Source organism: Myotis lucifugus, unplaced genomic scaffold, assembly GCF_000147115.1.
Source record: "Myotis lucifugus unplaced genomic scaffold, Myoluc2.0 scaffold_139, whole genome shotgun sequence".
Lineage (NCBI taxonomy): Eukaryota > Metazoa > Chordata > Mammalia > Chiroptera > Vespertilionidae > Myotis > Myotis lucifugus.
In genome coordinates this window covers 1,932,212-1,946,990 of record NW_005871187.1, presented here as the reverse complement: position 1 = coordinate 1,946,990, position 14,779 = coordinate 1,932,212, and the positions used below count along the sequence as shown (strand labels likewise).

Genomic DNA, 14,779 nt, shown 5'->3' with positions numbered 1-14,779 from the left:
TGAATTTGTTAGTCCTTTAGCAACATTTTCCAATCCCTGAGGTATTAAAAATGACTGTCCTTGTTTTACAAATAAAGTCTTTACAGGGCCAGAGGTGTGGCTTCAGCATATCAAGCACACTAAATCCTTTTACCTTCCTCTAAATCTCCTCTATTTGGTTCAAAATGCTTATAGATAACTGGCTTTATGAAACCAACATCCATCTAGGAGAAGCTTACTGTTCTTTCCCTGTACCTTTGAGATATATATACCCGGTTTTTTTCAAAAACTCTTATCTAAGCCATCTTTTAAAATGCAAGTTTCTGGGAGATATTCCTTATTGAAAGGAAAATAATTTAGTCATTTGAACAGATCAATTAACTTATTTCAGCTGTTAAATATTAATTACTAGACAAGTCTTAAGTTCACCTACTTTTGGCTTTTTAATAAAAAAAAGCTAGAAAATAGATTTGGAACTTTTAAAAAATGTCTTATACTTTATTAGATGTGTCTTAAAAGTGTGAATGTGTTTGTCAGTAGAGAATTCTACGTTTCTAGAAGTTATGAGATGTACTTGCCAATCTAAAGGCTACTAATTACTTACTTTTTAGTTGTAAAACAAAAATATTAAGGTTTCTAAGAGTTAAAAAAGTTAATTAATTGGAAATAAGTTGTATGGTTTTGGTGATAAGGTATAAGGTATGGAAATATATTTTAAAGGATATAAGAAAGTGAATTATTCTAAAGCTGGCTATTTCTATATGAATAAGAAGGTTTGTAAAAATTGTAGAAAGGTTTGTGAAGAAAAATCTTGGAAGAAAATTGTAAGTAAGTTAAGTAATGAATTTAGTTAAGTGAATAAATTTAAAGTTCAAAAGTAAACTGCCCAGTCAGTGTGACTCAGTGCTTGAGCATTGACCTATAAACCAGGAGGTCATGGTTCAATTCCCGGTCAGGGAACATGTCCAGGTTTTGTGCTGGATCCCTAGTAGTGGGCATTCAGGAGGCAGCCAATCAATGATTCTCATCAGTGATGTCTCTATCCCTCTTTCTCCCTCCCTTCCTCTCTCAAATCAATAATAAAAAAATATATATTTTTTAAAAGTAAACTAATATAGAGTTAGAGGATTTCCCCCCCCACTCTGTTAAAAGGACAAGACTTTTCCTTTTGCTGTTCAGATAAAAGGATATCTTTTGTTAAAACAATTTGGTAAATTATATATATTTTCTCCCTACCTGAGCCCTACATAATTTGGCAATTCTTAATGAGGGAGTCATGGCAATATGTTTCTTTGCATGAATTCAATTAGACCAGTTTCCAATTGTTAACTAAATTTTATTAACTAAGACTTTGACTGGAATGTCATGTCTGAGAGAGACCTGGCTCTGGATGTCACCAGAAGCCTTAAGGAAAGAAGACTGACTTTGAAGACATTAAGAGCCCTTTGGAGAAATGGCCGGGTACATTGTTTGGTCATGTGGTTCATGGCAGTGTTTCCATGTAAGGAATGAAGGCTGCTTTCCTGAGAGGAGGCAGGGAAGGAACTTCAAAACATTTTGGGAACCTCAAGAACTTGAGGAATTCACTCAAATCTATAAATATTGTAAAAAAAAGAAAACCTGATGGCAATGAGGTGGCTCAGCTTCTTTGCCCTCGGGGGCTAATTAAAGTTCAATCATGGGATCCCAGCAAAGCAAATTTTTTTAAAAGCTTATATAATCAATTGCTATTCTTATTGTATTCATATAAATAATTATGCCAAATTGAAACTAGACTTGATACAATAAATAAGCTGGTTTTAATTTGGCTCTTTAATACAAATGAGGGTAATTTTAGGCAGGGAAATTGTGTTTCAATAGACTCTATAATACACAATTGTGAATATTAGAATCTAATTCAATGAGCCTCAAAGTTTTATTTTTTGCCTATGAATTGAAGTGAATCCTGAATTTATCTAATTTTCAAAGGGGTCGTGACCCACAGGTTGAGAACCGCTATTCTAAAGTGTTTCCGGTCTCTTAGGATATATTCCTAGAAGTGGGATCACTGGGTCAAATGGCAGTTCCATATTTAATTTTTTGAGGAAACTTTATGTTTTCTATAATGGCTGCACCAGTCTGTATTCTCACCAGCAGTGAGAATACATCCTATTCAGCACATGTCATTTGTTGATTTGTTGATGGTAGCCATTCTCACAGGTATGAGGTGGTACCTCATTGTTATTTTAATTTGCATCTCTCTGATGATCAGTGACTTTGAGCATTTTTTCATGTCCTTTGGTCATCTGTATGTCCCCTTTGGAGAAGTGTCTATTTAGGTCCTTTGCCCATTTTTTAATTGGATTGTTTATTTTCCTTTTGTTAAGTTGCATGAGTTCCTTATATATTTTGGATATTAACCCTTTATCAGATGCATCATTGCCAAATATGTTCTCCCATATAATGGGCTCTCATTTGATTGATGGCTTCTTTGCTGTGCAGAAACTTTTCAGTTTGATGTAGTCTCATTTGTTTATTTTCTCCTTTGTTTCCTTTGCCCTAGGAGATGTATCTGTAAACATATTGCTACGAGAGATGTCTGAAATTTTGCTGCCTATGGTATCTTCTAGGATTTTTATGGTTTCATGACTTACATTTAAGTCTTTTATCAATTTTGAGTTTATTCTTGTGTATGGTGTAAGTTGGTGGTCTAGTTTCATTTTTTTTTTCATGTATCTGTCCAATTTTCCCAACACCATTTATTGAAGTGACTGTCTTGACTCCATTGTATGCTCTTGCCTACTCTGTCAAGTATTAATTGAGCGTAATGGTTTAGATTGATTTCTGGGGTCTCTGCTCTATTCCATTGATCTATATGCCTATTCTTGTGTCAGTACCAGGCTCTTTGGATTACAGTGTCTTTATAGTATAACTTGATATCTAATATTGTTTTCCCTCCAACTTTGTTCTTCTTTCTTAACATTACTGGGGCTTTTTGGGGTCTTTTATGGTACCACATAAATATTTACAGTGTTTGTTCTAGTTCTGTGAAATATGCTGTGGAATTTTAATAGGGATTGCATTGACTCTATAGATTGCTTTGGGTAATATGGAGATTTTAATTATGTTAATTCTACCAATCCATGAGCACTGTATATTCTTCCACTTGTTTATATCTTCTTTTATCTCTTATTTCAATGTCCTGTAGTTTTCTGAGTACAAGTCTTTTACCTTCTTGGTTAAGTTTATTCCTAAAAATCTTAATTTTTTGTTGCAATGGTAAATGGATTGTTTGTTTAGTTTCTCTTTCTGAGAATTCATTATTGGTGTATAACAATTCCATCAATTTCTGGGTGTTAATTTTGTATCCTACTACATTGCTGAATTCATTTATTAAATGTAGTAGTTTTTTGGTGAAGTTTTTAGGGTTTCTATGTACAATATCATGTCATCTTTGAATAATGAGTTTTATTTACTTCTTCCTTTCCAATTTGGATGTCTTATATTTCTTCTTCTTGTCTGATCTCTGTGGCTAGGACTTCCAGTACCTATGTAGGATAAGAGTGGTGAAAGTGGACAATCCTATCTTGTTCCTGTTCTTAAGGGAAATGGTTTTAGTTTTTACCAATTGAGTATGATGTTGGCTGTAGGTTTGTCATATATGGCCTTTATTATGTTGAGATATGATCCCTCTAGTCCCACTTTGATCAGAGTTTTTATCAAAAATGGGTGCTGGATTTTGTCAAATGCGTCTATTGATATGATCATGTGATTTTTGTCTGCCAGAGAAAGAGTGAATTGAAAGTAAAACAGGGCTCATGTAGACTTGTGGCCTGGATGCATATCATCCTAATGGCCCAGCAAATGGCATATAAGGACCAACCACCAGAAATAAGAGACCAACTCACAAAGACTTGAGAGAGTAGAATTATCAGAATTTATAGTTATAAAATTTTAAGAGTAGAGAAAACTTATATGAAAATATCTACAAGGAGAAAAAAACTCTAAAATCAAATTAACCAAGAGGCAATAAAACTAGAAATGAGAATTCACATTAAAACAAATACCCATAAATGAAGTCTAAATATTCGACTCTCTTTAGATCAAAGAGAATAAAAACATTAAGTTAAAACATAAGAACTTATGAAATATTGGTTTAAAATAGCATCTGGCTGGCATCTCTTAGCACAGATTTTCCAAACTTTTAAAGTCCCAGAAAAAGGCAGGATATAATAGAAAAGTTAGACTGATAATGGAAGGAATATCTACAAAGTACTCAGCTCATGGAACCAGAGGAAAACCCACTAAGGCTTTGTTTCACTTACATATCCAACAGTTGCTACATAAAACAGACACACCTTTCAAACATATACTATGAAAATACTGCATAATTCCATCACTTCCTTTTTATCCAAATATCCAATGAGAAAGACATGTATACAGGGTGGGGCAAAAGTAGCTTTACAGTTGTTCATATGGAAAATAACACAATAGTTAATAAATAATAATACAAGAATAAACCCTGGGTTCTGTGTATTCACAACTGTAAACCTATTTGTGCCCCTCCAAGTATACATACATCCATCCTTTTCTTCTTCCCTGCCAACCACTTTCAGTTTTGCTTATCACAGCTAAAACTGACCTTTTACAGCTGAACCTGCAATTAGGACAGGCCTTGTGACCTCATACTATCCAATACTGTGAGCAGGGATTAAATGGATAGGATTATCAGGAAAAAATAATTTTAGTGACAGATTCTTGTTGTATGTGTTTTTACCCATTTCATTTGTCCTTTTCCCTTCTCCTGCTTGTCTGAAGATATAACTGTTAACTTGTGAGCCTAAGGACAAAAGCCTCCTGGTAAGGATGGTAGAACAGGTAGACAGGAGTCAAAACCTGATGACATCATTGTGCCTTCAGACTCACCCCGACTGTTTGTGTCTGCTTGTGGCCTTTTTGTTTCAAGAAAACAATAAAAAAATACATAAAACACGTGCCTGTGTATATAAAGTCATTGTCCGTTGTTTTTCTGATACTTAAAGATGAACTCCTTGTAGAAATTATAAAAGGACCTCACCGAAAACTGAAGTTATCTTCCTACCATGTGAAGGCTACTTTCTGAGTGGACAGAGGTCCTCTATCTCTCCAAACTACTGCCACTTCAACATCTACTGACGTTGGAATACATTTCAAACTTCTCAGCCTACATTCACAGCTCTGCATAATCAAACATACTCCACCTCTTTAATCATTTCTCTGGATGTTCCTTACACTTAATCCACCATGTTTCTGCCAAGATTTCTTCTTGGGTTCTCAAAAAACCAAAGATATTTCTGATCTCCAATCTTTGCTCTCACTCCTGTGAGATTTCCTGGACTATCTTGCCCATGTCAATTGCTCCCTTTGATGAATCCTCTCTTTCTACTTTAATCCTCTCTTTCTACTTTGACATGGGCAATATCACTGACTTTGTCAGTGATAAACTCTTCTACAATGTTATTTATTTTATATGCATATATACTGTATTTTCAACCAGATTGAATGTTTCCATAAACACTTCCTTGAACATCTAGTGTGCAGTGCAACGGGCAGGATATGTCTTACATTATTAACTAAATAAATGAAAAAATGATGACTAACAAATCTTTTCACATTTCTTGATTATAGTGATGATGCAGTTTCTTTTCAAAAGGCTTAACCTCCATCTCTCATATGTTGCCTATTTTTTTTTACTCACTCCAAAGGAATATGAGGCATAACGTGATAATACATCCTAGTGAGTCACCTAGGCAACCCCATAATGATATCTTTCAGAATATTGGGTACCTGTTGTTTCTCATTCTCTCATATGGAACATCCTATAAAAATAAAGAAAAAGGCATTACCATGTGGCAGCATTCTTTCTTTGTTTTCATCTCTGTGAATTTTGTAGTATTAAAGTTGTTCTAGAAATGTACATATTAAAAATATTTTTAAATTGGTTGTATATTACATACTGAAGTGCAATAAAATAATTTGTTTCATTTCTTCAAATAGAGAAATTATTGTAATTCCTATTTTAATTTTAGATTTTTTAAAACAATGTATAATTATACTCATTTACTAATGGTAACTAACATTTGTGAGGCATTTATAAAGTACTTTCACATCTATTTCCTTACGTATCTTCTCAATGAGATAGTGACTATTTCCATTTGTAGATGAAGAAACTCCAGCATGTTAAGTGACCTATAGGAACTGCCAAAACTGGAAGATGTTTACAGGTCTTATGATTCCAAGCCCAAAGGGCATTTCATTATTCGCTCTGGGCTTCAAAGGAAGAGCTTCCATTGAATGTTAAATTAAGTTTAAAGTATTTCTATGGGTTAAAGGTTCTTATATAATGTAACTCCTTTTCTACATTTTTGTGTGTGTGTGAAAGAAGAAGTCATTACTATCTGGCATAATGTTTATTAATGTATTTATTTATGTATTTATTACTATTATTTATAATGTTTGTATTTTTTATTTTTTAATTACAGTTTATAGTCAATATTATTCTGTACTAGTTTCAGGTGTACAGCATAATGGTTAGACAAAGTGTTCCCCCTGATATTTCAAGTACTCACCTAGCCCCATACATAGTTATTACAATATTATTGACTATATTTCCTATGCCATAATTTACACCCCTGTGACTGTTCTGTAACTATCAATTTGTACTTCTTAATCCCTTCACCTTTTCTCCCAGTCTTGCAAACTCCTTCTCTCTGGCAACCATCAGTATGTTCTCTGCATTTATGAGTTTGTTTTCATTTTACTTATTTGTTTATTTTATTCTTTAGATTCCCCATATAAGAGAAATCATATGGTATTTGTCTTCCTCTGTCTGACTTATTTCACTTAGCATAGTATTTAATGGCATAAACTCTGTAGATAGGACACCTAGGTTTAAAGGCTTATTAGCTATGGGATGCCAGAAAAGTTACTTAACTCCTCTGTGCCTCAAATTCCTAATTTATTAAATTGGTGCAATAATAGCACTTATCTCATGGAATTTAAGTGAATGGTAATGTGGTCACCACCATATCTAACATAGTCAACTTTCAAAATGTTGTGACTGTGATTCTTTTCTTAAAGATGACTACTCTTAAGTTTGAATAATGTTTATTATCTCTATAGAATGTACTGTGCTTTGCATATTATCTTTGTGTCTCATTTACTTTTCCAACTACTCATATTTTACAAATAAAGATATTGAAGTTGAGAGTGTATTAGTAGCAAGTCCAAGGTTTCAACACTAGGTATTCTGCCTAGACTCAGCTAACCTCAACCTTAGTTTTTTTCTCTCTCTGCCCACTGCTTCTTTGATTAGACAAATGGACGAAGTTTGGTAATGTCTTAGAGATGGTGTGTATAGTATTCCCAGAGGACACAGAGCTGTACTCCCCCAGCATGGGATCAGAGCACCTTTGTTCTCAGTCAACACACAGACTGAATCAGGACTGCATGTACTGGCCAAGTATTATCCCAGGAGAAAGGTTGTTGTTCACTCCACATTCTCTGATCAATTTATGCAACTCCAATAAGCCACTGCTTTGGACAGTGATTCTCTTACTCTGGCTAAAAGGAAGATCAGTCTGGGAGATGTATTTATGCCAAAAGGAGAATAATGAGTTTAATCTCTCCTTCCCACTACCACTTCCATCTAACACATACAATGCAAGTTTGTAAGATAGGTCCCTTTCTTTTTAATCAAAGTAAATCTAACCTTGTTAAATCATTCATTTGATAAGAAACAATCCCAGTCTTAATTGTATTTCCCAAGGCAGTACAAGTCTAAGAGGTACCTGGTTGATGGTGCTTGGAAGGTAGAAGAAGGACCTCCAGCCTCTTGTCCATTATGCTTCCCATGGACATCCTCATTGTCAAAGCCCACAGTGTCTAAAAGGCCAGAGGGTCCTCCCTCTGGACTGCACGTATAAAGTAGGAATCTTTGCCAAGGTAAAAAGCAATTCAGCATCCCTAGATTCATCATGTGGCCATCCCCTTCCATGTCTTGCTTCCCCAAGGCATCAACATTTTTAAGTGGCAGGACATTCTTGCTTCTTCTACTCCAGTTCTTACCTATTTTCCAACTTGTTTTATAGTCTTAAAATATCATTCCTTCTCCCTTTTAATTATCCTTGTTTGTTTCAAAGTTACTCCCTTTGCCTCAAAGGCAATAATCACATCTTCAATAAGCTCAATTTTTGCAGGCAAAAAACATTTAACAAAATTGTCCAGTATCTAACGTTAAGTAAAAATTAGCATGCCACAAAACTGTTGACGCCAATGAAAAAGTTTCATGTAAAAATTATATACAAATTTACATATTGAAAATAAAAACTAGAAAAAATACATTGAGATGCAAAGACTAGTAGCATAGGAAAGTGAAAGATATAACAGGAACACAGAAGAAGAAGCACTAACTCGACCTGAGGAGGTTATGGAGTGTCCTGGTTGTGGTTTCGACACCATGCTCAGTCACTGGCTGGAAGCATGCCTGAGGAGCATGTGACTCAGCTTTAACTCTGCAGAAGATCCAAAGGTATGGCCGATGGAGACAGCCATACAACAGATGTCTTTGCTGTTGGTTCTCCTAGGATGTAAGCCAGTGATGGAGAACCTTTTGAGCTCAGCGTGTCAGCATTTTGAAAAACCCTAACTTAACTCTGGTGCCGTGTCACATATAGAAATTTTTTGATATTTGCAACCATAGTAAAACAAAGACTTATATTTTTGATATTTATTTTATATATTTAAATGCCATTTAGCAAAGAAAAATTAACCAAAAAAATGAGTTCGCATGTCACCTCTGACACGTGTGTCATAGTTTCGCCATCACTGATCTAAGCAATGCACCTTCACTGCCTTCTACAGTCCACCCCTTGCTTGCACTGCAAAGATCCACACATCTACACATGTTCAGGAGCAGCTCCTTTATGGTTCTGTGGACTTCTCCAACCGACTGGAAATTTAAAAGAGGGAAGTTCGTGGGATGAAGTATAGCACACATTGCTGCAGTTGGTCTCAGGGCCACAAAAGGACTCATCTTTCCCCTCCTCCACTATTTGTTCTAAATTTCTCTCTAAGTCAACCATGACCTCTGCAGGTTGGGGATTTACCAAGTAGTGTGACCTAAACCCTCATTCTTGAATGGTCTGGGCCCTTAGTAGTAGTAGTACCCTTCTTAGGCCATGGTTGCTGCATGTGCTACAATTACAGTTGATGTGGGAGTTACAATTGGCATGAGTAGTTACAGTTGCTGTGGGAGAACCAAGAGATGTCCAGTTGGATCACCTGGACCCTACCGGTGTTATAACCTACCCTCATTACGTATAAGCAGCCCAACTTCCTCCTGTTGATCAGAGGCAATCATTTCTCCCCAAATAGTGACCCTTCTTCTCATCCATGGTCCCTATACACAAGGAACCAAAGTTCAATCAAAGCTGTACTTCAACAGGATTCTTATGTCCCCTGGCAAGCATGTGCTCCCTTAACAGATCAGGATCACTGAACCTGAATAGCTTAGAGTTGTTAGGTCAGAAAACACAAAATCTGCCTTGGTTGTCGGCAGGGAGGAGAGGGGGCACTATTTCATTTCACTGTTGTTATGGACTGATGCTGGGTCCAACTAATTCTTATGATTTAATTTCAGCAAAACTCTAATAGTAGCTCTGGATACATGGTCACACTGTACTCCAGGGTCAAGTAGTCTGTTTCAATGGGGACCCACTGGATCCCAGAAGTTATTACTAGAAAATTAAATTCCAAGTAAGGAAATTTTTGTTTACTCAATCTTATTTGTGGATCCCTTGATCGAGCACCTCTAAATTCCAATCCCAGGCATATTGCCTTGTCTCCTGTAGTGTATTCTTGCAGCTCTTTTGGGATATAATCTTCCCTGTCTTATCAGGTTCATTCCATCTCCAACCAAGTTATGCTGGGATTCAATCTAAGTATAGGCCTGGAGGTAAATGTTCTGAGGAGTCACCTGTTGACTTGCAGGGATGAGAAGTGTGTATGGTCTTTTCATACTTTGGAAGCTCAAGCTCTTATTAGGGACCCTCATTAAGTCTGGGTTCTAAGCCAAATTTCTTAGGGTATCAGCTCCCAGTTTCAGTGATGCCCGGTTTTCCCAACCAGTGCCCTGACCTTAGCATAACAGATATTTCGAGACTGAGCATTTAAATTTCCCTGGAGCTCTGCAATTCTAGCTGTTAAGGTCTGAGCTTGCTCCTCAGCGGTGCTCATTCTTCCACAGCAAGAAATCAGGGCCAAGAGGCCTGGCAGTTCTCACACAGAGTCTTTAAAGTTTTTAACTACTCTCATTTTTTTCATGATCCTTCTGCTAAGCATCAGTGCAACTTATTCATAACCAGCAACTCTCTATCCTTCCAGATAACATTCCAGCTACATTTTTCAAATGCCTGAATCAGCTCATCAACAAGGTTATTCCTATCCAGCAGGACTTCTCACCAGATCAGCACTGGCGAAAGTTTTAGCCATTGGCCTGTCACCTTGTGCCAGGAGTTTCCATGCCCCATCGTCAATGGGATGGAGTCCTTTTTGCCAGCTGGGTGGTGGGAGTGAGCCAGTTCTCAAGCCCCATTTTACAACCTGCTTTGTTGGGCCATTGCTAATATCGCTGATATAATTCTCCAGGAAGATGGCAAAATTGAATTAGGCATGCAAGAGATTTATTGGGAGAAAATTCTTGCAAAAATAAAAGAGGTAGCAGGGAAGGAGTGGGCAGAGAAAGCAATGATAGGGACATTCTGGGACAGGTACTGTGAGGGACCCTGCCCTGGCTGTGGAGGAAGTTCTCCAACTAAACCTAGTTCTGCTTTCTGGGAAGAACTCCCTCATCCATGAAGTTCCATGGACATTGACTTGATTCTCGATTAAGGTCTTTTTTTGACTATGACCTCCCATATCACATATGAAATGACTACTAGGGATGATGCCTTTCCTGCGTGATAGCTTTTCTACAAGTCTGGGAGCCCAGAATTTGTTACTTAAACTTTCACAAACTTTTTCAAAATAGGCTCATGATTTCTTTGGCAACACAATTCCCTAAAAATACTTAATAAGTTCCAGAAATATTTGTTTCATTATCCATAAGTTGTTTCCTGGACATAACATGTATGTTTATATTGTCTCCTTGCTCTCTTGCCCTATGCCTCTCTCTTACTTTTGTTGGCCTCCACTGAGGCCAGCTGAATATAGGCTTCCCTGAGAAGTCCATATTTCAATCCACTCTTTCGCAGCAGGGCTGGGTCCTTTTGTTTGACTGAAAAGTCTTATGGGAGACATTTAAGCAACAAAATTTTTCTCTCCTGCTATTTGAGGTACAGAAGCTTTTCCAAAACTGCAAGGCCTTAAATTCTTTTAACTTCTGCTAGAAAACCTATCAATTCTTGACAAAGTTCTTGTTTTTTTTTTCATGTTACCTTGCTAAAAGCACCAAGGAGCAGCTAACACAGGAAATTTTTCCTTTTTCTAATGCTTCCCTATTAAGCACTCACCCTGCTTTCCAATTTATCATAGGCAATTGACTTACCGAAAATTTTCCCACAACATCCAAGGATTCCAGGTTTCAAGCTTAACTGCTAATCCAATGCCACAGAATCTGATTTCCAGGTACCAATTCAAGGTAATAGTAAGGCTGATCTAAATTGTTGACAAAAGAATAAAAACAATTAAGTGACTTAAGGACAATGGAAGTTTCTCATGAAAAATTCTAGTGAGGGAGTTTCAGGTCAATTGGCAATTGATAGTAGCTCTACCATCTTCAACATCTGACTTCCAAAGTGGCTCTGAGTATCCACATTTCAAGCCTAAAGAACATGGAGGCACACACATAGAAGTCTAAAACAGGCATGTGTTACTTCTATTCATATCACAGTTGGGGGAATTTTGTCATGTGAGATAATTCTAAGGGCCTTGGGAATGTACTGCTACAATCATAGCTAACTACAATTCTGTTAGTATGAAAAAAGGTGAGAATGGATTCCAATTGACAGCTAACTCTAACCTTTCTTCTGAGTGTCAGGTATTTCAAATTGTTTCTTCTAAAACTCAACATGTCTAGAACAGAACTCATTATTTCCTCCCATATTCAGCTCTTCATCTTGCCTTTTCTATATCTCTCAATGGCATTGTCATTCTTGGAGTGATCGTTGGCTCTTTCCTGTCTCTCATTACCCATATCTAACTGGTTGCCAAAAAATGATTTTTTTCTCCTTGGTTGGTGCCCTCCACATCTGTCTCCTCTTGCTGTCTTCATATCACCAATTAGGTCAGTCAGTCTTCATTACTACTTACCTCAACTATTGTGGTGACCTCCTGAGTTGTCTGCACAGTTCCAAATGTTCCCCCATTTTCCATATAACCTTATGAATTAATCTTCCCAAAGCATATCTCTGAACTATCATTTTTACGTTTGATGGTTCCTCAGAGCCTACACAAAATTAAATACAAATTAGCTTGTTATCCAATCTGTATAGTCTTATCTTCCACAATGATGGCTTTTCCAGCAAACTTTCCAAAAAGGATTAGCTGCCAACCCCCAAATACATACTGTTTTCCCACTTTCTAGCTTTTGCTAACTCAGTTATACACTTTGAAACTCACTTTCCCCTTATTTCTAAGAATAGAATAGGATTTAACACAGGTTCTAGAGACCTGATTTCTAATCTCAGCCCCACCTCTTGCTAGCTCAGCCCCCCTTAAGTCATTTAATATCTCTGAGCCCTGTTTCATCTTTTCTACAACAAGGATAAAAACACCCACTTCACAGGGCTGTTATCAGGAATAAATACAATAATTTCAATAATGTATCTACATAGTATAATCAGTGTTCATAAAAGTCAATTTGTTTTCTTCTATCTACTGAATTTTTGCCTATTTTAACTCACTTCCTCCATTAAGCTATCATATTATGTCACAGTATTGCTACTCTTGTCACATATACATTCTCAAATATCAATGAACTTGTGAGGTTGGTCTTGCTCTCTTATATCTTTGTTAGTGTTTCAGATAAGCATGTTCCAGGTGGTCCTCTAATTCAAGTTGACCAAGAGACACAAGACATACTAGTAGAAATGAGCACAATCTATATCATAGAACCAAGCCAAGATTGTGGTCTAGCCAAACATCATCCTATCTAATAAAAGAGTAATATGCAAATTAACCCTGATTCTGTCACAAAGATGGCGGCGGCCATGGAGCTGGAGTGAGCAGGAGGCTTAGGTTGCCCCGGCGATGGAGGAAGCCAAGCTTCCCACCTTCCCTGCCAGCCCTGAGCTCTGCTCAAGGCTACAAAGTTTCAATTATAGAAGTTAAATAAATCCCAGATACCTGCTTCCAGCCCACTGCCGTGGCCAACCTGCAAACGGCCATCAGCCCCTCACCCAGGCTGGCCAGGCACCCCAGTGGGGACCCCCATCCTGAAGGGGGTGTGGCCAGCCTGAAAACTCCCCTCAGCCCCTCACCCAGGCTGGCCACACCCCCATGGGATGAGGGTCCCCACTGGGGGGCTTGACCAGCCTGCAAACAGCCATCAGCCCCTCACCCAGGCTGGCCAGGTACCCTAGCGGGACCCCAACCTTGATCCAGGACACCCTTCAGGGCAAGCCAGCCAGCCCCCACCCGTGCACCAGGCCCCTATCCTATATAATAAAAGGGTAATATGCAAATTACCAGAACGACTGGGAATGACTGGTCACTATGACACACACTGACCACCAGGGGGCAGATGTTCAATGCAGGAGATGCCCCCTGGTGGTCAGTGCACTCCCACAGGGGAAGCTCTGCTCAGCCACAAGCCAGGCTGATGGCTGCCAGCACAGCGGTGGTGGCGGGATCCTCTCCTGCCTCCTCAGCAGCACTAAGGATGTCCGACTGCAGCTTAGGCCTGCTCCCTGCTGGCTAGTGGACATCCACCGAGGGCTCCCGGGCTGCCAGAGGGATGTCTGACTGCCAGCTTAGGCCCGATCCCTCAGTGGACATCCCCCGAGGGGTCCCAGACTGCAAGAGGCTACAGGCCGGGCTGAGGGACCCCCCGAGTGCACAAATTTTTGTGCACTGGGCCTCTAGTTAACCCATAAATATAGGTGTGAGAATAAATAATTTGTTGTGGCACTGAGTGTGGAGTGGATAATGCTAAACATAGTACATTTGACTGACATGCAACACACTGTACAAAACTTGATTTAAATAAATCACAAGTGCAACCACAATAATGATCATTGTGCTCCTTTTAAACTTTCCTTTCCTTTTTTATGCAAAATGGTATCAGAAAAAAAATATCATAAGACCCTCAGGTTTTTTTAATGTCAGAAACTAGTGATTCAAAAACTAGAACCTCAATGTAGCTGTTATGTAAGTCATGCATTCTGAAAAAGGCAATAACTAATGAATGACATTGCAGAGCACATGGAGTGTACAGTATGCTTCTCCTTTAAGATACTCATGTGGAAAAAAAATGGAAATTCAATTTTAACTGCATTTTGAAGTTGTATGAAATCCTCACAACAAAAATAATGAAAGCTACTGTTTACTTACCACCTAGTATACCAGATAACAGGATGCAATGATAGATAATTGTAACACATGATTCTTTTAAATTTAAATTATAAATTAGACCTATGAAATATGTATTATTTTCCTCAAAGAGTTTAAATTTTGTCCTAGGTCATCGACTTAGTACAGGTAAGAGCCCAGGTGCAAACAGATATATATATACCGACTCCAAAAACCATCCTTTCCCACTGTGCCATGGTGAGAAGGAAATTGA

At 37.9% G+C, this 14,779-nt stretch overlaps 1 long non-coding RNA gene across 1 annotated transcript in view; it reads right to left on the bottom strand.

The window, feature by feature from the left end:
* The window catches only part of LOC111827161, a 115,160-nt gene that overhangs the window by 21,521 nt on the left and 78,860 nt on the right, over window positions 1-14,779 (bottom strand). Inside the window, exons 8-9 of the long non-coding RNA XR_002830677.1 lie at window positions 12,307-12,442; window positions 11,543-11,652 (exon numbers count right to left, since the gene is read on the bottom strand). This is a non-coding gene — a long non-coding RNA (uncharacterized LOC111827161). The remainder of the gene's footprint in view (window positions 1-11,542; window positions 11,653-12,306; window positions 12,443-14,779) is intronic.